The 23,719-nt window shown below is 45.0% G+C and overlaps 1 protein-coding gene across 3 annotated transcripts in view; it reads left to right on the top strand.

Annotated features, from left to right (window-relative positions):
- Window positions 1-23,719, top strand: part of MIS18BP1 (MIS18 binding protein 1) — a 2,747,318-nt gene that overhangs the window by 2,044,217 nt on the left and 679,382 nt on the right. The window lies entirely within an intron of this gene.

Here is a 23,719-nt window from a genome sequence, read left to right on the forward strand (position 1 = left end):
ACCATAGGTATCTCCTAGACCATAGAAACAAGCCGCTTGCTTAAGGGGGTCCCCTGGTCTCGGGCTTCCCCGCCAAAGCCCCTTCAGATCCTAAGAGGAAGCTCTCTTCCTTTCGGGACTCCCCTCCTAAACAGCCAAGGGTCTTGGATCCCTGTGCCCTGAATCTGAGTTCAACTTTGGGAACATCAGCTCTGGGGTCTTCGGCTCCGAGAGCCTCAGCTCCCCTGGCCGGATCCAAATCCTTGGAGACTCGGAGGTCCGCAGATCCAATCGGATCAAAAAACCCTTGGATCCTGTGACCCCTTCATATCCTTCTACGGGGTCCTTAGTGCACTCAGATCTGACGGCTCCCTCGGAGCCCATTATTATAATCGATCTTCCGGCCCCTTCCAGAGTTTCAGATCTGAGAAAATGCAGCAGGTCCTCCTCTCGGGATCTCAGACATTCAACTCATTCAGGCCATTCTTCAGTTTCCTCTCGTTCTACTAGGAGTTTGTTCCCATCTGATATAGACCAAATGATAAGGAGCTTTCTCAAAGCCCAAATGGGACTAGGCTTGCTTCCATCTCCTAGCCACTTGCCGAGGGGCTCTTCACCGACATCAGAACTCCTCTCTTTCTATCCGACTCCTGTGAGCTCGGCTCCCCACGTTCAGTGCTTGCCTAAGGAAAGGCCTTCGGTGTCAGGTACTGCTCCCACTCCCATGCTGCCTGTGGCCTTGGCTAGCTCAGCCCCCTTGCCTTTGGGGCTGGCGTTGCCTCGGACACGAGAGATCTGGGCCAGAGTTTTTGGATCATTCCTTTCCATTGGTGGCTTCCACCTTGGATAGCCTGGGACTGATATTGTCCAAGGATGTCGGTACTGTGCAAGGTCTCCTGTCCAACCCCAGGTGGTCATTACTGGCAGGGAGGAGTGTGGGACTTCTTCCAGTCCATCTGCCTTCTGGGCGATAGAGAAGACCATCTTCGGTTGGTTGGCAGCCTCTATCTCGGCTCTGGACCCACCCCTGCCTGGTTCTGTTTTGAGTGACAAATCTTCATCATTGGTTCAGGGGTCAGCCTTCCCAGGACTGACCTTCAGAAGGGCTTTACCCCCATAGGGGTACCCTCCTCCAAGTCCTCCCCAGAGCCCATGGTGGAGGAACCTCCTCCGAAGTGGATGTGCAAGAGGAGGCACCTGGACTCCCCTCTAGAGTCCCTCACTGAGGACACGGATTTCGTGGATGGGGAAGGGTCCCTCAGACTAACGTCCAAAGAGGTGTCCTTTGGAGACATACTTGATATCCTGAAAGAGCGGAGAGGTTGGTCTTCCCCTATCCCATCCTCAGAGGAAATCCGTGTTTCTGAAGGAGTTTAGGGTAGGCCTATCTTCCTCCTGGGTGTTTCCCCCTGTGGATGAGCTAGTCCAGCTCATTTCCAGCAGGGCGTGGAAGTAGCCAGTCACAGTAGAACTGGTCCACAAGAGGGTGGCCAAGTTTCTAAGTCCTCCAAAAGACAAATCTTTCTGGAATAAGCATGTCCCTGTAGGTGCTGTTGTGGTTGCCAAAGCCACCAAGAAAGTGCTCACGGAACAGAGCTCTACTGTCCATCCCCCCTAATAGAGAGTCACAGGCGATTGACAGTTTTGGGAAGCGAGTGTACACCTCAGCTACCTTCAGACTGAGGACTATAAATTATATAGCGCATTTCACATGGCTGCAAAGAGGTTTGGTATTGGAACTTTTTTCTTCCCTTTCAGAGTTGTTGCCTCCAGAGAGGCTTAAACTGGTCTCTCTGAAGCTCTCCACTCTCATTTCCCTTGGTAATGCCTCAATGAGGTTGAACTTGAATGTGGTCGAGGCCACCTCATGAGCAGCGGGTACAGGCATTGCTATTAGGCGTCATGGCTGACTTCGTCTTTGCAGGTTTGTGGACAACTTCAAGGTGTCATTTACCAGGTTTTGTATTCCCCAACGTTCCAGCTCCAAGACTAAGAGGGGTAGTAAAAAGTTATGGTTCTGCAGGATGCAGCCTTCCTTCCAAGATGCTACTCAGGAATCCTCTTCTTCTGGCCAGGGAAGGAGATTTGATGGCCAGTGCTAGCCCAGAGGCAGGGGAGATCTGCAGAATCAGGACTTCTGAGAACCCTTCTCGGAGAAGCCCCCACAGTGCTCCAGAAGTGCTTGCCCAACTGTCCTGCCCTGGAGGCAGTCGGAGGTTGTATCTCCTTGCACCACCTGGCTTGGGCTTCTATTACCTCAGACCAGTGGGTGCTAAACATTGTGTCCAGGGGATACTTTATACCCTTCGATCACCCTCCGCCAATCCAAAAGTCACTGTCATATGTCCCACCTGGCCAAAGGGAATTAGCTCTCACAGAGGTTCAAGACCTCCTTCAAAAAAGAGCCATCTAGAAGGTCCCAGCTGTACTACAAGGATCCGGTACTTACTCTCACTTCTTTTTAGTGCCCAAAAAAAAAAACAGGAGACGTGCATCCCATTCTGGACCTCAGCAAGTTAAATTTATCCGTCAAGAAGTCAAAGTTCCGGATGGTCACTGTTCATTCCATTCTTCCACTTCTGTGCAAGGATGATTGGATGTGCTTAGTAGATCTCATAGATGCGTACTATCATGTAAAAATCTACAGGAGCTCTAGAAGATTCCTGTGTTTCTGGCTAGGGGCCAGTCATTATCAGTTCAGAGCCCTGCTCTTCAGCCTCACGTCAGTCCCCCCCCCCCCCCAGATGTTCACCAAATGTATGGCAGTGGTAGCAGCCCATCTTCAGCTGCAGGGCTTTCAGGTCTTCCTATACCTGGACAATTGGCTCCTCACAGCTCCCACAAAGAATCTCCTCTCTCTAGCCACAGATTTCACTCCAAGTCTGTTTTGCAATCTGGGTATTACTGTCAGTGTTCCCAAGTCACACCTTGCAACGTGTCAGAGGCTGGAATTCATAGGGGTTCTTCTGGATACAGTGTCAGAGACTGCATCTCTTTCCCTGTGCAGGGTAGATGTGATCCGGGATTAAGTTCTCCTCCTCCTGGACTAGGACAATGTCCCTGTCCACCTGATTCTTCTAACCTTCGGGTCGATGGCAGCTGTTCAGTTGGTTCCCCTCACCAGATACCATATACGGGTGCTTTAGTGGACCCTTGTGGTACAGTGGTCGGCTCACCTTCACCCTATCTCCATGGCAGTCCAAATATCTCGGGTCTGCTGGCATCACTTAGCATGGTGGCTCTGATCCAAGGATCTTTTGCTAGGGAGACCTTTTTGTCTCCTGCAGCTCCAAGCCATGGTGACCACTGATGCCTCCCTGTTGGGGTGGGGGAGCATTTTCAGGGAAGGTTGGTCCAAGGTACATGGTCCCCCTCAGAGACTAAGTTACACATCAATGTCCTAGAGATGAGAGCTGTCCTTCTATTGTTGCAAGCCTTCCAGGACCATCTCCTGCTTGGGACTGTAGCAATTCAGGCAGACAACATGGCGGTAGTCTGGTACATCAACAAGCAGGGGGGGGGGGGCATGATCATGCCCACTGTACAGAGAAGCCATGAGAGTGTGGGAATAGGTGATGTCCTCCAGGCACTTTCTTCTTGCAACACATATCCCCAGCGATTCCAGTGTGCTGGCAGACAAGTTCAGCAGGTCTATACTGAGTCCCCACAAGTAGTCCCTGAAACAGTCAGTGGCAAGTCGGATTTTCGACCAATGTGGTCTTCCATGCTTCATTTTTTGCATCCCCAGCCAACCATAAATGCAGCAAATACTTTGCCCTGATCCACCACCCACCCCCTCCCCAGTGGGGAGTCACCCAGGGCCGCTCTGATTCACGATTGGCCACCCGGACTCCTCTATGCCTATCCTCTAACGACCCTCATTCTCAGAGTTTTACAGAAAGCCTGTCACCTGAAGGTTCACCTCATCCTCATTGCCCCCTTCTGGCCTCGTCAGACATGATTCTCCCTCCTCTGATCTCATCTGAAATGTCCACCCTGGATATTAGTTCCAGTCCATCTTCCACCCATGGGGACTTCCTCCTCATGACCTGATATCCCTGAGGCTGACAGCGTGGTACCTCTAGTTCCAGTGATTGGCAGTCAGGTTAATCTACCTTCTCCAGTGAACGACATCATTTTTGGCATCTCAGAAACCTTCTACTAAAAAGGTTTATTCCAGCAAATGGAAGAGGTTCTCTCTTTAGGCTCGTCAGCGGGACTTTGATCCCTTTTCTACTCAGGTTCCGGACATTTAGTTTTCCTTTCCTGTCTGTTCCAGCAAGGAGTGAACTTCTCGACGATTAAGCCTCAACTGGTGGCTATTTCTAACTTTCACCTAAGTGATAGTCCCATGTTTTCTTCTAGGCACTGCAAGGCCTTTCTTAAGGGGGTGTTCTTGCTCAGGCCTCCTTTCAAAGATCCATCTCTTCCTTGGGATCTTACTTTGGTGCTACAGTCCCTTACACAACCTCCCTTCGAACCTGCCGCTAAGTTGATATTAAGTTTCTGTCTTGGAAAATGGCCTTTTTGGTGGCTATTACCTCTGCCAAGACGGTTTCTGAATTACAGACTCTTTGCATAAAGCCTGCCTTCATGATTTTTCACAAGGGTATGGTCTCTCTCAGGACCAGTCCTTCATTCATTCCTAAAGTAGCTTCAGAAACTAATCTTAATCAGTCTATTCAACTTCCTGGGGGGTTTTTTCCCAATTTTTCAGACAAAGGAGAGTATCAGCTACATTGCCTGGATGTACATAGGCAGTTACGTTTCATTTTTGAAAAGGACTGAGAATTTTTGAAAGTCAGATCAACTTTTCATAGCCTTCTCTCAGGCCAGGAAAGGCACGGCCATTTCCAAAGTATCAGTTTCACATTGGATAGCTTCTTGTATAGCTCACATTTACAAAAACAATCAAAAGGATCTTTTCAATCCTATTAAAGCTCATTCTTCTAGGTTGGTGGCTACCCCTTCAGCATTCTGGGCTAGGACTTCTTTGGATGACATTTGTGCTTCTGCCACTTGGTCAAACCCCCATACCTTTGTAACACATTACAAGTTGGATTTGGTATCTAGGGGTAGAGCTTTGTTTGGTTCTTCTGTGCTCCAGCATGTCCTTCCTTGAGACCTCCAGGGTTATGGATAGCTGGGGACTCTAACCCACCCGTGATCAATAATGATATGGATAGCATCAGATAGAGTTATGTATTTACCATAACTTGGAATCTGTGCTATCCAGTGTCATTATTCATCATGTTCCCATCCTCTGTCCCCCTCCTTCTGGTGACCAGGGGATTCTTGGAGTAATGGTGTGTTTGGTTCTGCTGTTCCTGGGTGTGGACTTTGTCACTGTCCTGATATTTATCTAGCAAACTTGATCTGAGGATTATGGGTAGCAGGAGTTCCTGGAAGGGGAGGAGCTCGAGCTCAGGAGCTGTCACTCACTCTGCCAGGTCGGATCCAAGACACATCCGTGATGAATAATGACACTAGATAGCAAAGATTCCAAGTTATGGTAAGTACATAAGTCTTTTTTTAGCACTATATAAGCATTTATTTCAAGACAGTTCTGGACTGTGGGGGTTGCATTATTACATCAGGGCACTAAAAGTTATGATGTTAAGTTGTCTGTCTCGCCTTCATTCTTGCTGGTTGGGATCGGAGCCGAGACTGGGCCATCTTCTATAGCTCGAGAGCTGTTTACTGGCTTGAGGCTACCCTTTAACCCATGATGCCTAGTGATAGCTACCCAGATCTCGTTTGCTGCTTCAGCTGCGAGGTGTCGTTTTTCTGGCTCAGGCTCGTATAAGTTTCTTTATAGAACTTTTTTACTAGAAATAGTCTTTTTCCTAGGGGTTATTGTTAACTTTTAGTCTTATATTTCTTGTGTTAGCTAAGTGTGTATTTGTACCTTCCTTCCCTCTCTGTAGAACTTGTTTAATTTAGGGAGTCCCCCCCCCCCCTCCTTATCCCTTTCTTGTCAGGTTAGCCGATTAGGTTAGAGGCTTTCCTTCTACCTTCTTTATAGTCTAGCCGTTTGAGTTAGAGGCTTTCCTATTAAAAAAAAAAAACTTTAGCTTTAGTCTGTAATATACTGTGTTTTTCTGTAGACTGTATTTTGATTTGTTAGCTATTGTTGTATTTTTTGTTACAGGATGTCAAAAGAATCCAAGGTGTCTGGGTTCAAGAAGTGTGACTCATGCTATCAGAAAATGTCTCTGACAGATGGGCACACTTCTTGCGTCTATTGTTTAGGCGCTGTGCACCTGCAGGACTCTTGTTCTATCTGTCATGCATTTAGTCCAAGAGTTCTGCAGGAGCATAAGAATAAGCTTATTCTTAGGGGTCTTTTAAAGCCCCAGGATTCACCGGCCAAGACTCAGCCTGTGAAATCCCATAAATCTACCAAATCATCGGCTCCAAGTTCGGAGCCGTCTTTGGTTCAGACTCTACCTGCTACTTCAGTTCCGGCTGGAACCAATAAGACTATCTCCCTGTTGGCTGCATCAGAAACTTCGGAGCCTTTGCGGAGCCACAAGAGGCTGAGGTCCCCTTCTCTGGACCCAATACATTCGGCTCCTCGGTCTCCCCTGTTTGAGTGAGCGCAGTCACAGATCTTCTCACTCCTCTCGATCCTCTAGGCTCTCGGATCACGACGTGGAAAGAGTGGTCAGTAGGTTGCTGAAGTCGCAAGCACTTGCCAAGATGTTGTCCAGCCCTCCTCAACAGGTGTCGGCTCCATCCACTTCTATCGATGTTCCTCCGACTCCATTGAGCTCGGAGCCGGAGTTCGTTGGGGTTCGAGTAGTGTAACCGTCGGCCGCGATAACTCTATCTCCTTTGGTTCCATTGTCCGCTCCGATTCCCTCAATGGTGCCATCCGTCGAGGGATCTGGGCACCGGGGCTCCCTCATCGGCTCCGAGTGGGCGAGTGGCATCTGACCCTTGTCCGACCCTGTTCTCCCTCTTGGGGCTTCGGCGCAGGTGAGCTCAGCTCCTACATCGGCCTTGGAGCCATCTCCCTCGGTGTGGAGAAGGATTCCGATTTCCTCGGAACCGGAGCCTTCTCTGCATCGTGGCAGGGACACCTTTGATGTCATCAGGAGTGTGCTGGCCACTGAATCAGCTCCACTATCGGCCCCATCGGCTCCGTCCCCTGTAGTACCTGCTCCTCCTCCAGACCCCAAGTGTGGGGAACCGGCGCTCCAGGGCACCTCATTGGCTGTTTCCTCTTCTTCTGATACCTCCCCTGATCATTCAGAGGAGCCCCCTCGAGCACATTGACTCCCCTGAGTCTGTCACTTCTGATACAGACTTAGATGGTTCGGAAGGTTCCCCAAGATCCCCCTCTGAAGATGTTTCCTTTTTGGACATCCTAGAAATGGTTAAGCAGAGGGGGAACTGGAATCCCCTAGCCCCTACCGAGGATGAGTCTGTATTCCTGGATGCATTCGGTTCCCGACCTTCTACCTCCTGGGTTTCTCTGCCTTTCGATCCACTTATGTCAGTGGTGGCTTGAAAGGCTTGGTCAGCCCCGGATACAGTGGAACCAACTCCGAGGAGACCTGACAAGTTCATCACAGCACCCCATGATAATCAGTTCCTTACCAAAGGTGTTCCTGTTGATGCCATGGTGGTAGCAGCAGCCACCAAAAAAGAGTTAGCGGAAACCTCTTCGTCTGTCCAGCCTCCTAACAAGGAGTCTAGGATCATGGACAGATACTGGTAGCGAATGTTTGCTTCAGCGAGCTTTTCTTTGAGGTCACTGAACTACTTATGCCATTTTACCTGGCTTCAGAGGGATCCCTTAAAGAGCTCGGAGATACCCTTCAAGATCCATCAGCTGAGGGGGCTCAAACTAAAATGGCTTCCCAGCTGGCGACCCTTAATTCTGTAGTCAACTCCTCCATGAGGCCCATTTCCTATGCAGCCGATGGTGCGAGTAGAGCCGCAGGTATGGGTGTGGCCCTTAGGAGACATGCATGGATGCGGCTGTGTAATTTTGCGGAACCCTTTAGAGCGTCATTCACCAACATCCCCTTTGATGGTTCCTTTCTTTTTGAACCACAGGTGAAAGACACATTGACTAGGTGTGAACAAGAAGGCAAGACTCTCTCTGCCATGGGAGTCGCTAGGTGTGAACAAGAAGGCAAGACTCTCTCTGCCATGGGAGTCTGTTTTTCCACTCCTTCCAGACCATACCCCAAGGGTCAGAAGAGTAGTAAAATGTGGTTCCGAAAATCTCAGGGAGCCTCGCCTGGCACACGTAGCAATTTTTTCCTCCAGGGGCAGAGGGGGAAACAAGAACAACAGATGCCACCCTCGTGGCAGAGGGGGTCCGCAGAACCAGGACAACAGAGAATCCTTCTTTGAGAAGCCCTTTCAGCATCCCTGAAGCGTTGCCTGGCTGCCTGCCTCTGGAGGCAGTCGGGGGAAGACTTTTGCTGTACCCAAAAGCCTGGCAAAATTTAACGCAAAACAGATGGGAATGGTCAATTATATCCGGAGGTTACAAAATTCCCTTCTGTCAACCCCCCCTTACCGTCAAGCAAATCCCTTCCAGATATTCCACCCAATCTGAGGGACCAAGCAGTCATAGAAGTTTCAAAACTGCTAGAAAAAAAGTGTCATCCAACAAGTCCAGGCAGACCAACACGGATCCGGAACTTACTCAAGGTTCTTTTTGGTACCAAAAAAGACAGGGGACTGGAGACCGATTCTGGATCTCAGCAGACTAAACAAGTCTGTTCAAAGAACAAAGTTTTGGATGGTCGCTCTACAGTCCATTCTACCCTTTCTGGGTCAGGACAATTGGATGTGCTCCATAGATCTTCAGGATGCGTACTACCACATCAAAATGGACAGGCGCTCCAGGAGATTCCTTCACTTCTGGCTGGGAGCCAGTCATTACCAGTTCAGAGCTCTGCCCTTTGGTCTCACCACAGCCCCCAGGGTGTTCACCAAATGTATGGCAATGGTCAGGGCTCACCTGAGATGTCGAGGATTCCAGGTGTTTCCATATCTAGACGACTGGCTCCTCACTGCTACTACCAGGCATCAACTTCTGCAAGCCAGGGACTTCACAATCATAATTTGCTCCCAGCTAGGCATTACAATAAACTTCGAAAAATCTGCCTTGTTGCCCTGTCAATCTATCATCTATATAAGAGCAGACTTAGACACAAGGAACATGTCCGCAAGGCTACCGCCAGAAAGAGTGTCTACAATTTGCCAGCAAGTACAAATTCTAATGCAGAGCAAAAGGATAAAATCAGGCTCGTCCTTCAAACTCTGGGTTCCATGGCAGCGGCAATTCTTCTAATCCCACTGGTCCGCTTTCACATGAGGATCCTTCAGTGGCTTCTGTTCACACAGTGGTCTTTCCAACAGCTGCCCATGTCTCACATGATCATGATTACAGTAGCATGCAAAAGGCACCTTTCCTGGTGGATGGTCTCCCTACTAGTGACTCGGGGCAGACCCTTCATTCAACCCCCTCCGGTTGCCACAGTGACCACAGGCGCCTCCCTGATGGGGGGGGGGCATTATCAGGGCAGGACAGTCCAAGGCACTTGGCAGCCTCATGAGTACCATCTGCATATAAATGTCCTAGAGATGAGAGCCATGCTCCTAACGTTGCAAACTCTTCAGGACTCTCTCCTTTCTGGGACCATTGCAATTCAAACGGACAACATGTCAGTGGTAAGGTACATCAACAAGCAGGGCGGAACCAGGTCCTACCCCCTATGTCGAGAAGCACTCAGACTCTGGCAATGGGCGATTTCCTCCCAACAATTTCTAATTGCGACGCACATCATGCCTTCTAAACTTGGTTGACTTTTTCGAAACAGTCACCAAAGCCATTGATGAGGGAAAGGCAGTCCATACAGCCTACCTCGATTTGGCGAAGGCCTTCGATACAATACCCCACTCGGGTATCATTGAAAAACTCATCAGCTTAAATGTTAACCCATACATCACAAGATGAGTTGCAAACTGGCTGAGTGACAGAACCCACAGGGTCAGAGTTGCTGGCGCCATGTCAGACTCAAAGCCTGTCACAAGTGGTGTACCACAGGGCTCAGTCCTGGGCCCACTCTTGTTTGGCATCTACTTTTCCAAGTACAAGCAAACACAGGAGGGTTATGGCTGACAAAGTTTGCAGATGACTGCAAACTGGGCCATAGTAGAAAACACATCTGACACAGATATCCTTCAGAAGGGTCTCACAGAAATGGATAACTGGTGCCAGGGCCATGGCCTAAAGTTAAATGCCAAAAATGCATAGTCATACCCTTCGGGAAAAACAAGGTTACCCTAGCTACCAAATAGGTGGCAATCCACTGAGCACAGAAGAAGTTATCAGAGACCTGGGGACCCAGGTTGATAGTAGTCTGTCATTCGACACCCATGTAGCTAAAGTAGTTAGGAAGACCTTCTACATTGCCCACCTTATCATGAAGGGATTCTCATCTAGATCAAGGGAGGTCATAGTCTCCTATACTCATCACTCATCAGACCAATGATTGAGTACAATGCCCCATTCGAATGTATCTGACCCGACACTTGCAGCAGCTGGAGAGGCCACAAAGTTCCTCACCAAAAGGATAAAGGGTCTCAAACATCTGTCCTATGCTGCCCGACTGAAAGAACTCCAGCTCTATTCAGTCGCCACCGCTTGCTCAGAGGTGACCTTTGCCTAACATACAAGGCCATGTCAAACCCAGATTTGATGAATATGCTTCACCTCAAAAAATCTAGATCCATCAGAGCCACAAGGGCGGGAGACTTAAACCTCGACACGGCTATTAATAGGACGTGCTGGAGGGATAGATTCATCACCCAAAGACTCCCTATGCTGTGGAATAAAATCCCGGTATATGTGAGGCAGAGCACCTCGCTGGCCTTGTTCAAGAGAAATCTTGACCAATGGATGGGAGATCGCAGATATACCCCAGGGATTACCTCAGTGTCACTGCTCAACAGAGGCACAGCAAAATAATGGGTATAGTTCCCCATACTAAAGGGGTGGCGTAAGCCACAAAACTATGGGCTAGGCTTGTAAATGCCCTCGGGCAGATAGCCTAGTATGAACCTATGAACCTATCCCTGGGAGTTTTAACGTCATAGCAGACAGGCTCAGCAGAGCTATTCTCATGCCTCATGAGTGGTCTCTGAATCAGGTAGTTGCGGATCTGATCTTCCGCAAATGGGGACAGCCTTGCTGCGATCTTTTTGCCATCCCCTTCAACAGCAAATGCAGCAACTACTTCTCCCTTCTTCCGCTTCCAGGTCACACACCCAGAGATGCTCTGGTCCACGATTGGCCTCAGGGACTTCTTTATGCCTTCCCTCCATTTCCCCTGATACCAAAACTCATACAGAAAGCAATATCGTTGGGTTGCAAAATGATCCTCATTGCCCCCTACTGACCTCGACAGATATGGTTTCCGTTCCTGCACCATTACCTTCTCGATCAGCCCTGGACTGTGGATCCGATTCCAGACCTACTGATTCATCAGTCAGGCGGGCTTCATCAATCCCTCTAAACAGTCCAGCTCATAGCTTGGTTGCTCCATTTCCAACCTTAGCCAGGCTTCCCAGCATTTCCCCAGCCGTGCGTGAGATTATTGTCTCCTCTCACAAGTCTACAACTAGAAAAATTTATGCTAGCAAATGGAAACGTTTTTCTTGTTGGGCAGAGGCTAGGAACGTAGGTCCCTTTTCAGCCCCAGTCCACGAAAATTTGGAGTTCCTAGTACAACTTTTTCATTCTGGGTCCACTTCTGCTACAATCAGGGTTCAATTGGCGGCCATTTCTAACTTTCATGTTGGGTTGTCTAATTCAAACATTATGTCTCATAAGGTCTGTAAAGCCTTTTTAAGAGGGACTACTCTCCTTAGACCTCCAGTGAGAGATCCCCCTCCTCCTTGGGACCTTAATTTGGTACTAACTTCTTTAATTATGCCCCCCCTTTGAACCTGCAGCATCCTGCTCCATTAAGTTTCTGTCTTGGAAAACACACTTTCTGGTGGCTATTACTTCAGCCAGACGCATCTCTGAACTTCAGGCACTATGTGTTCGTCCTCCATACTTGGTTTTTCATAAGGACAGGGTTGCTGTGAGGACTCATCCCTCGTTCCTTCCGAAAGTCTGCTCAGAAAATAATTTAAACCAATCTATAGACCTTCCTGTGTTTTTCCCTAAACACACCAACAAGGCAGAATACAAATTACACCAATTGGACGTTCATAGACAATTGCGTTTTTACTTGCATAGGACTAAGGATATAAGGAAGTCGGACCAACTATTCCTTTCCTATGCTCTAGGCAAACAAGGTCTCCCAGTTTCCAAAGTGACCTTATCCAGGTAGTTATCTCACATTATTACTTTCATTTATCAATTGAGAAACAAAGAGTTGCCCATCAAACCAAAAGGTCATTCTACCAGGGCTTTGGCCACCTCTGTAGCCTCCCAATCTAGGTTGCCCATGGATTCTATCTGTGCAGCTGCTACGTGGGCAAATCCTCATACCTTTATTTCTCATTACAAGCTAGATATGGTCTCCAGGAGCAGAGCTGACTTTGGTTCCTCTGTTCTGAAGAGGCTGACTTTGGTTCCACTGTTCTGAAGTCTGTTCCAATGAGCCGCCCAGGATTGTAGGTGCTAGGGACACTGTCCCAACCAGCAAGAATGAAGGTGAGATAGACTACTTAGCATAAAGATGTTATGTACCTACCATAACGTTCCATGTTAGTTGTCTTCATCTCACCTTCTTTCTTGCGTCCCACCCTCCATCCCCCTGTCCTATTGGATCGAGAGGAGTTTTGGTTTTACTGGCTGAGTGTTCTCTGGTTTGTTTCCCCTACTGACTTAGAGAATATGACAGGTATGCTCAACCTGTTTGCTTGGATAGGTTGATTCTCTGGCTATGTCTGGGGTTAGCTATTTCAAACAAGATCTGGGTAGCTATTGCTAGGCATCATGGGATAAGAGGTAGCCAGTAAACAACTCTCGAGCTATAGAAGATGGCCGAGTCAGAGCCGAGGATCGGCTCCAATCCCAACCAGCAAGAAAGAAGGCTAGATGAAGACAACTAACATGGAACGTTATGGTAGGTACATAACTTATTTTTCCTTTTAATATCCTAAAAACACACCTAGTGAATATCTGAAACTGCTCTTGTATAAATCCTGCATAACTTATCCCTTAACTTGTTAACCCGATGTCACATTATTAGGTGCCAGATTCCTATCATCTAAATAATAGGAATGGTTCCTTACACCAGTCTCTACATTCTGCACTCTCTTCCTTTGTCTAGATATTAAGACTTAATATGTTAACTTTGTTTTTTTTTCTCCAACACATGATGCAACTGTGAAAGTTCCTAATGTAACGTTGATTATTTTATTTGTATAAACTCATGTTATTGTGGAGCTTTTCTCCCCCAGCCTCTGCTGAAAAAAGACTGGTGTGCAGTCTGACTTTCCCAGTAATCAAATGTAAAATAATAATAATCCCCTCTCCTTTTTCACATCATCACTACAGTTTGTGGAAGCAGTCCCATCAGTTAGTTGCCTTCAGTTTTCTGAAGAAAATATCTGCAAGATAGTTTTATTTTTTGTCAGTGAATGTATGACACTGTTTCATTGTGTTTGCCACATTAACTGTATATTATTTTTGGACCCCCTTTCTCTTGTGGAATGGTGATGCCCTCCATACATGCTCAGTTATTCTAGTTCAGTGCACCTCCAACCTCCCAAATGACAAGGTTCCCTCTTTGCCATAGAGATCTAGTTAGCCGTTTAAATGTTTCCTATGTGGTGGATAAAGCTAACTGGACTGAGAACAGAAGATTTTAGTAGTCATCCGGCCCTGACAATTCCCTCTGTTAATGTGAGGATGTCTGTTGTGCAGTCATCCACAGCACTGCCCTCCCCCCTGAAGCACACACCATCTGCGAGAAGGTATAGTGTAACTGGGTTGGCTCATGGCCTCCACCAGGGAGAATTGTTGTGAGCCACACATCATCCCTTTGAACGAGTAGATCTGACCCACCAACACTTATCCTCCATCTCACTATCCACTTCTCCATCTCCCAGCTTGCTCCTAGATTAATAGCTTGATACCAGCATTGCTGTCTTTGTTTTGTTTTGTACTGCACAAATCATGATTGCAGCAGAGCTCTCGAAGATGTTTTGATAGAACAGCATGTTGCCTGCAACAGTTATTCCTGCACATTCTTTGGGTTCACTGCTGTCTTTTTTAGTATTCCCTTTTAAAAATTGGTTAGCCTATATATTTATCACTCTCTGCATAAAAACAAAGAAGCTGTAAATGTGTTTGAGTTTCTACAGTCTGCAGCGGCATAGTACACTAGGGAATTCCAGCACAGCTTGCTCCATTTCCCTTTTTGGAACTGTGAGTGTTAACTTCTGAGATTGTTACAGACCACCAGTTTCAGTGTAATGGCTGCTCTTAGCTGTTAACATTCACCAGCAACACTGCCTTTGTAATTCCATATGATAGCATTTAAGGATATTCCACATGTTTCCATTAACTTTTGTCAGCCTAATAATTTATTCTGCTTATTTTGGCTACCTTCTTCCCAATGTTCAATATTTCAGTTGTGCCTTAGTCCAGTGTTTGTGTTTCTTCTTTAGTTGGGAGCACACCAACCATCTGAAATACCTTCACTGGAGATGGCCATTTTTTGTTGCTTGTTAATTCTCTCTAAAACACTGTTTAAGCTCCAGAACCATAGGCTGGGACATTCCAAAGGACTGAGTTTCCAAAATATTTCCTGCTGTTTCATTAGTTGGAAAGAACTGTTTCCTTCTGAGAAGGATGAAATTAAGTTAACTAATCTGGCATATCCTAATACCTGCACAATCCCAAGAGTTTACCTAAAATGCCTTTAGAATGAGCTTTTCAGTAATTTTCCCTGGGATCCTGTTTTAACTTTGCTGTATAGCAAGGTACTGATTTTTTTGTTGCAATGAAGTAGTAAAAGATTGCTGAAAATTTAGGAATCACTGTAATGATTTACATAGCTTGCACACTTAAGTATAGTACTTCTGTCTTGAAATGCTTTTTATAACTGTATCCAGTATCTTCCATGTAGGCTCCACTGTGAAGTCACTCCCATTTTCTGTAAGTTTTCTTTGGTTTTAAGTTGTGTATGTTTGAAATGACTTTGATGGAACTGGTGTCCAGGAATATAAATCCATTTTCCAGTCTCACTTAGAAACCATATAGCTGTGGGCTTCTACAATTCCTACTTATGTCCAACATGAAGTGTCATGCTTCTTTCTCAGATTCATAGTTATGCATATGGGAATAGCTTTTTTGTGCAACCCCCCCCCCCTCAGCTTTCTAAATGTTGAGCTCCTACTCTGAAATGCACATCTCTGTAGTCTCCAAGGTATCCGCACACTGGGGATAAGAGGTGCACATTCTACAAACCCAGAGAATCCTCAGATGCCCATCATGAGAATTACTGCATGCCAACTTCAGCAGTGGCTATTAGATGCAGGCTAGCTATAAAAGATAATGCACTGAACACTCTCTGTAGTTCTAATGCCCAGGCAGCCTTATCAGTGGATCTGCAGAAGAGATATTCTTTCTTCCTCTTTTACCAACTGAAGTAAATTTGTTATAGCTTGTTCATTCCTAGGTATCGGTCATGGTAGTACCAGCACAAACTTCTGACTATATTATTTTTATTAGTAGAGCTCAATAGGAAAGGAAACCTTTGACCCGTGTTTGGGGATTGTTTTTCCAAGTGAGAGCTCTCTTTCTTTCTTCTAATTCCGGTTTCAGTGTTCATTTCACCAGTCCTCGGGCTGACATCCTCTATGACTTTCTCTGTTTTTTCCAAGTGCATTGTAGTCTCATCAGGAGATGACAGGACAGTTATGAGGAGATGTGGTACCTAAAATGGTTAACGTGGCACCTTATGCTAGCACATTTCAGCGACACTGAATGAGATGTGAGTGAATTAGTTTACTTGTTCCACAGGCATTTTTTATTTCTGTCTTTGCTTCCCTAATTGACTTTCTGTCTTTTGTGATTGGAATCCAGAGACCAAACATCAGTCGAGTAGATGTCTGTTCCTACAATGATTATTATACAGAGTGAACACCAAATTCCCATGTACTCTAGAACTGGACATCAGTCCTCCAGATGTCTTGTCATGTTGCTTTTGTTGAGATAAGTATTCAAAATATATTCAGTAGTATTCTAACGATTTTCTTACATTCTCTGTTGCTGTGTTCTTTACATTTGGGATTCCCTGTCGTGGAAGTTCTAAGTCGGCCAGTATACCAAAGCCTACTGTTGCTTTAAGGTACACTGAACATCACACATATACTGCTCACATTAGAGTAGGGCATAAAGGTGATGTCCAGACGTATCATTTGCAGAACTTCTTTTCCACCCGAGTCCAAATGCATCTCCAGATCGCCGGTCTAAATGCCTGCATTGTTTTGGCCAGTTTGAGCAAATCTTTTGTTCCCAGTTTCAATGCCTGTGTCTTCTTGCTGGTACCGAGCCATTGCAGATAAGTACCCCATTGGGGTTTTGTTTTTCTTTAGCTTTTTTTGTTGCTCCAGGGGGTTACTGTCATCCATGAAGGGTAAATGCCAGTGCGAGAGAGAGATTTCCCCATAAAGACTGCCACAATACATGTCTTTTTTGCCTATGAGCTTCTCGCAACCATATGACTTGTTCGATTTGTCAGGTTTTTCATTTTGAAAACTCTTCGTAGTAGACTTTCTTCCCTTTTCTTGCATCTTGAGAACTAGCGCTTTAAGCTTCTCGCAAAAGATACAGTGGAAGGAACGTCTGCCTCAAGGGTCAGCCATTAGGGAAGAAGGTTAAAAAGTTTAGACCAGAATCTTCTGCTGTCCAGCCTCTGCCGGGTGTTTCTCCTGAGGTCTGTGAGAATCTGGAAGCTCTTCCAGCTTTGTTGGCAAAGTCTTCTGCCTCGACCGGGTTGGAGGCTGGCAAAGGAACCAGCTGACAGCATGTCCAATGAGGCTTTGCAGGCATCTGTTTCAGATGTTCATGGGGAACCATGGTTGATTGTTTCTGAGGGGCTTAGGGGTGTTCCACAGATTTTAGTTAGAGAAGACGTTCCTACTACAGCTACTGAATGCCATCCTGGGTCTGAGCCTTCTAAGTTTTATAGGTTGGATGTTTCTTTAAAGAAGAAACAAAAAAATAAACTTGTTTCTCCTGCTCCTAGGGATCCACAGAGTGAGTGGCAGGCCTTTACTCAGGGCTTGTTTAATGCTTTAATGCCATTAAAACCTCTGCAGGGGTTCCTGTTCTTGCACCCCCGTGGTCTTCTACTCTCCGTAAAATGCCCAGGGAACAGGATTAATCTGAGGAGGAGTCCAGATTCTGATGAAGAATCTCTTGCTTATCCTTCCCAGATTCCTTCTTTTTTAGACTATGGGACAGAGGAAGAGGAATCTAATAGTCCTGATATTCCCTTTGAGGAAATTTCATTTGGGGACACAGTCACAAGGTTGATGGAGTTTTTTTAAATGGGATTGTGCTCAGGTCTCTGACATCCATAAGAGGTGCTATGACTTTATTCAGATGGAATCTCCAAAACCTTCTGCTATTTCTCCTGTTTTGGCTGCTTTGTTTGATGTTTTTTTTCCAATGCCTCAAAAGCTCCTGATGCTTTGCCCCCTGCTCCTAAGAAGCCTGATAGATTTTACAGGGTGCCTGAGGATTGTAACTTTTTGTACAAATGTCCTGCTGCTGACCCCTCAGTGTTGTCTGTAACCTCTGACAAGCCTTCTGAATTGCTTCCTTCGCCTAAGTTATTGCTTTGTGATAAAAACAGCAGAACCATGGAAATGCTAAGTAAGAAGGTATACACCTCTGCTAATCTGGCTTTTAGGGCTATTAACTGTCAGACCTATATGTCCAGGTATGTGTTGGCTCTTCTTTCTCAGGCTTGTTAGTTTATTTCTGATCTCCCAGACTTTGAAGGTAAAACCTCTACTGTTTTCTTGTTAGCAACTTCCTCTCAAGTGGTTCATCACTCTGTCAGGTGTAGTTGTGATGCAGCAGGTGCGTCTTCTAGGGCTGCTGCTTTTGGCTCAGTAATGAGGATGTATTCTTGGCTTAGGCTTCGCCCTTTACCTGATGATATCAGGGCTAAGTTGATGGATGCTCCTCTGGATAATAAACTTTTGATTGGGGAAGCAGCTGCTGGTTTGTTGAAGTCCCTTCAAGATAAGCTGAAGGCCTTCCAGGAACTCAGATATGTGTTTATCTCTCCTGTGCCTGAATTTCAGCGAAATTACCCCAATAAGCCAGCTTTTTTCCACAGGCAATCTCACCCTCCTACTAAGGGCAAAAAGTGTGGCAAGTGGGCTCCTCCTGCTAAGGCTAATCAGACTTCAGGGACTCAGAAGTCTTCCTTTCTTGATAAACCAGGTGCTGTCTGACTATCCATCTCTTCCAGCCACATTCCTCTTTCTTTCTCTTCCTCTTCCTCTTCCTGTTTGGCTTCAGATTACTTAGGATTCTTGGATTCTGTCCTTCATTTATCAGGAGTACTTCATGGTGTGGAAATCCTGTCCCCTTTTTATGGGCATTCTTCAGCCTCTTTGGGAGCAACTTCATTTTTTTCCAGAGGTTCTTCGAGACCTTTTGACTCAGTACTGTTCAGGAGGTATCTGTGTCCCAAAGGGGGAGGGTTTTTTTTACTCCAGAATATTTCTAGTGCCCAGAGAAGGTTGTACTTGGAGACCAGCTCTAGACCTGCCTCATCTATACACTTTTCTGAAGGTGCACACCTTTCGGATGCTGTCCCTTCAGACTTTTTTTCCCTTTAGCTCCCTCAGGCCTGTATGATGTTTCTGGATCTCAAGGATTGTTGCCTTCATATTCCAGTCTGTCCCCTTTTCAAGACGTTTTTATGTTTCTCTGTTGCTTCCTGGCATTTTTAGTTCTCTGATTTGCCCTTTAGCCTTTTTACTCACCCAAGGGTATTCACCAAATGCCTCACTCCTGTGATTGCTTTTTACAGGCTTCAGGAGAGACAGATATTTCCTTATTTGGATGACCTGGTGATTAAGGCATCCTCTCCAAAGATTATTTTCCAAAATCTTCATTTTGCTCTCCTCCTCCTTCAGGATCTGGGGTTCACAATAAATTTCAACTTCTCTGACTCCTTAAGATCATTCCTTTCTGGATTGCAGGATTCAGACTGTGCCTATGCTGACATCCCTGCCTCCTCCAAAGGCCTTAACTCTCAGTTCTTTCTTTCAGACTCTACTTCCCTGGACTGCATTACAGCCAGGGAGTTTCTGAGAGCTCTGGGTTTCATGACATCCACCATTCCTGTGTTCCATTGGCCAAACTCCACATGAGAGAGTTGCAGTGCTTTCTGAAGTCAGTTTGGTTTCAACATCCACATTCTCTAGACTTTGTAATTCCTCTTCTTCCTTGTCTCAAGAAGGAACTTCAACTTCACTGGTAGATCCAGCAGCTGTCTGTAAATCCAGGGCTCCCTTTTCATCCCTCTCTTCTCTCTCAGGAACTGTTCGGAGACACTTCAGATGTGAGATGGGGAGCAGTGTTTGGCTTCCTAATGTTACAGGGGGTGTGGTTGCCTCATCAGCAGAAGAAGCGCATTTCTGTCAAAGAGATGAGAGCCCTTATGCTGGCTCTTCAGGCATTTCTTCCTCTTTTCTTTCCATGGCCTGTCAAGGTATTCACAGACAATGCCACAGTGATGTGGTATAAAGACAAACAGGGTGAAACCTTCTTTGCTGTTTGGCAGTCCCGGTATGGGATCTTGCTGTCAAATATCAAGTGACTCTTCAGGTAGTTTACACCCCTTCACGTTAAACATTGTGGCAGATGTTCTGAGCAGGTCCTTAACTCAATCCCACTAATGTATGGCTTCAGAGGGATGTGTTTCTGGACATTGCCCACCGGTGGGGTACTCCTCAAGTAAATCTGTTTGCCTCATCTCTGAACAGACAACTTCCTCTGTTTTGTGCCAGTGTCCCAAATCCTCTGGTTTGGAAGGTAGATGCCCTCTCTTTTACTTGGAAGGGAATGTTTGTTTATGCATTTCCTCCCCTTCCTGTAATTCCAAAAGTCCTGTTCAAAATTCAACAGGACACTTCCAAAATCTTGTTGGTGACTTCCTTTTGACCGAGACAGCATTAGTTCCCTCGTCGTCTGCATTTAGCCAAGGGCAATCATCACAAGTTACCTCACAGTAGATCTACTCACACACAACAAGGAATCTCTTATCCATCCCCACTTGTCTACTCTTCAACTGACTCAGTGGGTGACTGAGTCCACATAGACACTTTTTTCTGGGGATGCGCTGAAGGTCCTGCAGGAGGCCAGGAAATCCTACTCATCCAAATGGAAGAGGTTTTCTATTTGGTGTCTTTTTTGTAACCCTGATCCACTCACTGTGGATTTTTCTTTCATTGTCACTTATTTGTGTAAGTTACTCAGTGCTGGTTTGGCTTATTCTTCTTTTAAGGCCCATTTATCAGCTTTCCATGCTTGTTTGCCTTTATCTCCTCCTTTAGCTTTTATATTTGAGGCCAAACAATCCTTTAAAGGTGTCCCTCGTATTAGACCTCCCAGGAAGCCTGTTCCTCCTTCCTGGGATCTTAATTTTGTTTTGGAAAAGTTGACTCAGTCTCCCTTTGAACCTGCTGCTTCAGATTCCTTGCAGCATTGTTCTTGGAAGACAGTTCTTTGGTTGGTTATTTCTGCCAGATGGGTGGGCTGAGCCTCAAGCCCTTACAGTTACCCTCCTTTTGTTTGATATTTTATAAGGACAGGGTGTCCTTGCTTACTAATCCTTTTTATACATAAGGTGGTTAGTGAGTTGTCACTTAATCAGTCTATTCATTAGCCTACTTTTTTCCCCCCTCCGCAATCTGAAAATGAGAGGGTGCTTCATACTTTGGACATGCATAAACAACTCACATTTTATTTTTTATAAGACTAAGGCTATTAGAAAATCTGATCAATTTTTTTTTGCTTTTTTTTTCATCCTAGGCCCTTAGGATTAACTGTATTTCAAAGACTATTTCTTTTTGTTATACTTTTCATGGTGAGAGCCTTCCTTCTTCCGTAAAGGCTCATTCTGCTAGAGCTGTGGCTTCTTCTGGTACTTTTGCAAGGGTTGGATACTAATTCAGTTCTTGAAGCAACTACCTGGACTTCTATGCTTGCTTTTATTTATTTATTTGTTTGTTTGTTTTTCATTTGTTAACCAGATTCGTCCAACTGAGCCAGTGGCCTGTTTTCAGTGGAGACCCGAGGAGAAAAGCTCCAGACAGTTATTACAAAGTTGCAAAAAAGAAAAACATCTGACAATGAAGTTTTATGCAAACATTACAATAATGGGCTTTACATGAGAACATTAGAAATTTACAAAAGGTCTGAGAATGAAGTTCACATAAACATTACACTAATGTGCATAAAATGCAGTACAAAAGTTAGATTTTTTTTTTAATCAACAAAAAGAAAACAATGCAAATGCGATAGAACACTTGCAATAGGTGGGTGTTAAAAGTGTGAGAGGTGGTAAGGCGGGATTTAAGTGGAATCATTGCAGTGATAGATGTTGGCATTTAGGAGAAAAATTTTTAAGTTCATATATAGAGAGATTTATAGTAGAAATTATTTGGATGTTAAGGGGGAGTTTGTCCCATGCATGGGAACTACTATATTTGTAAAGAAGTTTACTAGTGTTTTTGTTTGTTCATAGGTGCCCAGAAGAAGCTGGTCAGAGCTGTGGAGAGTTCTGTGAGGGGTATAATGTGATATTAGTGAGGAAAGAGCAGGACAGGAAGTCAAACCACTGGAGTTGTTTTAGTGCATGGCAGTGATGAGATTTGTAGGGTTGGTTACTAGCAAATCTTGCAGCACTATAGTATGATTGACAGAGTTTAGCCAAAAGGGTAGATTGTAGGTGTGAAAAGCTGGGGGAAGCATAATGTAGACACGGAAGGACGAAGGCCTGAGCTAGTTTCTACCTAGAGTCTGGGGCTAGGTATTTTTTATGTCTGTAGAGTAGGCCGAGTTTTTGATGGGTTTTTTACTTTAAATCTTTTGATTTGAATTTTGTTTGGAATAACATCTTAAAACTATAAAAGAAAAAAGCAATATACCATATAATACAATCATATAACTGTATAACTTCATAACATTGTGAAACTATTTACACCGGTGTCTACACAGTTTAAAACAACGTGAACATTGTATTAATTATATATCATATTATTGAGTATTTATGTCCATTTTCTCCAGTATTTCCATTACTGTCATCCATGTGTTGTAATATGAAGTAGTTCTAGTCTTCAGAGTAGAAATTTCCATGTGACCAACTGTTGAGGCAAGATTTTTAAATTCCTTGAAGGAAGAAGTCACACTTTTCCAAAGAATGAAGGTGATCTTTTGAGCTATAGTTAATAATGTCATAGAAATGATACACTTTCTTCCAGACACATCTTGGTATAGGAGAATTGAATTAGGCTAAGGATTTACTTAATTGAAAATTATCATTGAATAATACAACCTAAAAAAATAATTAGTTATTCCAGTATACTTTAAGGCATTTACATTCATAAAAAATATGTTGCTAATCAGCTTTTAATTTTATCTCACATCTCCAGCATATTTCTTCATTAGCCAACATTATGGTTAGCTTGTGAGGTGTAAAAAAAACTTCTGTGTAAGAATCTCCAAGTAAGTAATTGCCAATGAAGTGATAATGTAGACATGTGGTTATCTCTTCAATCACTGAGGCAGTAAATTGATTGGTCTTTTTGATACATTGCTGAATATGGATGTCAAGTTTTAATTGGTAATCGATAACACCAAGACGTTTAATATGTGGGTCAGGTTGTATGATGGTATTGTCGAGAGAAGAAATAGTGAATGTTGTTTTGAGGTTAGAGAGGGTTTTTGGAAAAAAAGATAGCAGCTTTGTTTTTTTGGCATTTAGAATTTGTTGGTTAGCCATTTTCCTACAGATAGGAAACTATGTTGAGTAGTAGAGAGGAGGTTAGAGTAGCTGTCAGAACAGGTAATTAGGGTAGAGTCGTCCACATATTGTGTTAGGGAGGATGCTGTACAGGAAGTATGCAGCTGGTTTGTGAAAATATTAAAGAGAATCAAGCCTTGAGGCATCCCAGTTTGGATTGATAAGTAAAGGGAGCAGGTAGCTTGCCATCTTTACTGACTGATTGTTATCTATTAGTGAGAGAGCTAGTGAACCATTTAATAGTTGAGGGAGATAAGTTGAGTTGTGATAGTTTATTGAGAAGTTTGAAGTGTGCTACGTTATCAAATGCTTTAGAAAAGTAAAAAAAAAAAAAGAAACCAGGAAAATCTGATGTTATCCATGTCATTATTCATCATGGATGTGTCTTGCATCCGACCTTGGATCCAAGCTGACAACTGAAGGACAGATCCAGAGCTCAAGCTCCTCCCCTTCCCACAATCCCTTGCTGGCCTATGACCCTCAGATCTTGTTTGCTGCAGAAACGCTTGGACATGTATCCTGCAGCTCAGGCAGCTTCACTTTCAAATAATTGTAAATTTGCCTTGTTTTTGCAGGGTAGTTGGTTTATATTTCCTCCCCTCCCTGTAGCTTTTCTAAGTCCTTTCCTTGGGTCCTGCATTTTCCCTTGTCCTTCGGTAGTGTTTCTTAGGGGTCTCTTTTTGCCTTAA

The sequence above is a fragment of the Protopterus annectens genome, chromosome 6.part0 (assembly GCF_019279795.1).
Source record: "Protopterus annectens isolate FY-2018-M chromosome 6.part0, PAN1.0, whole genome shotgun sequence".
Taxonomy (NCBI): domain Eukaryota; kingdom Metazoa; phylum Chordata; order Ceratodontiformes; family Protopteridae; genus Protopterus; species Protopterus annectens.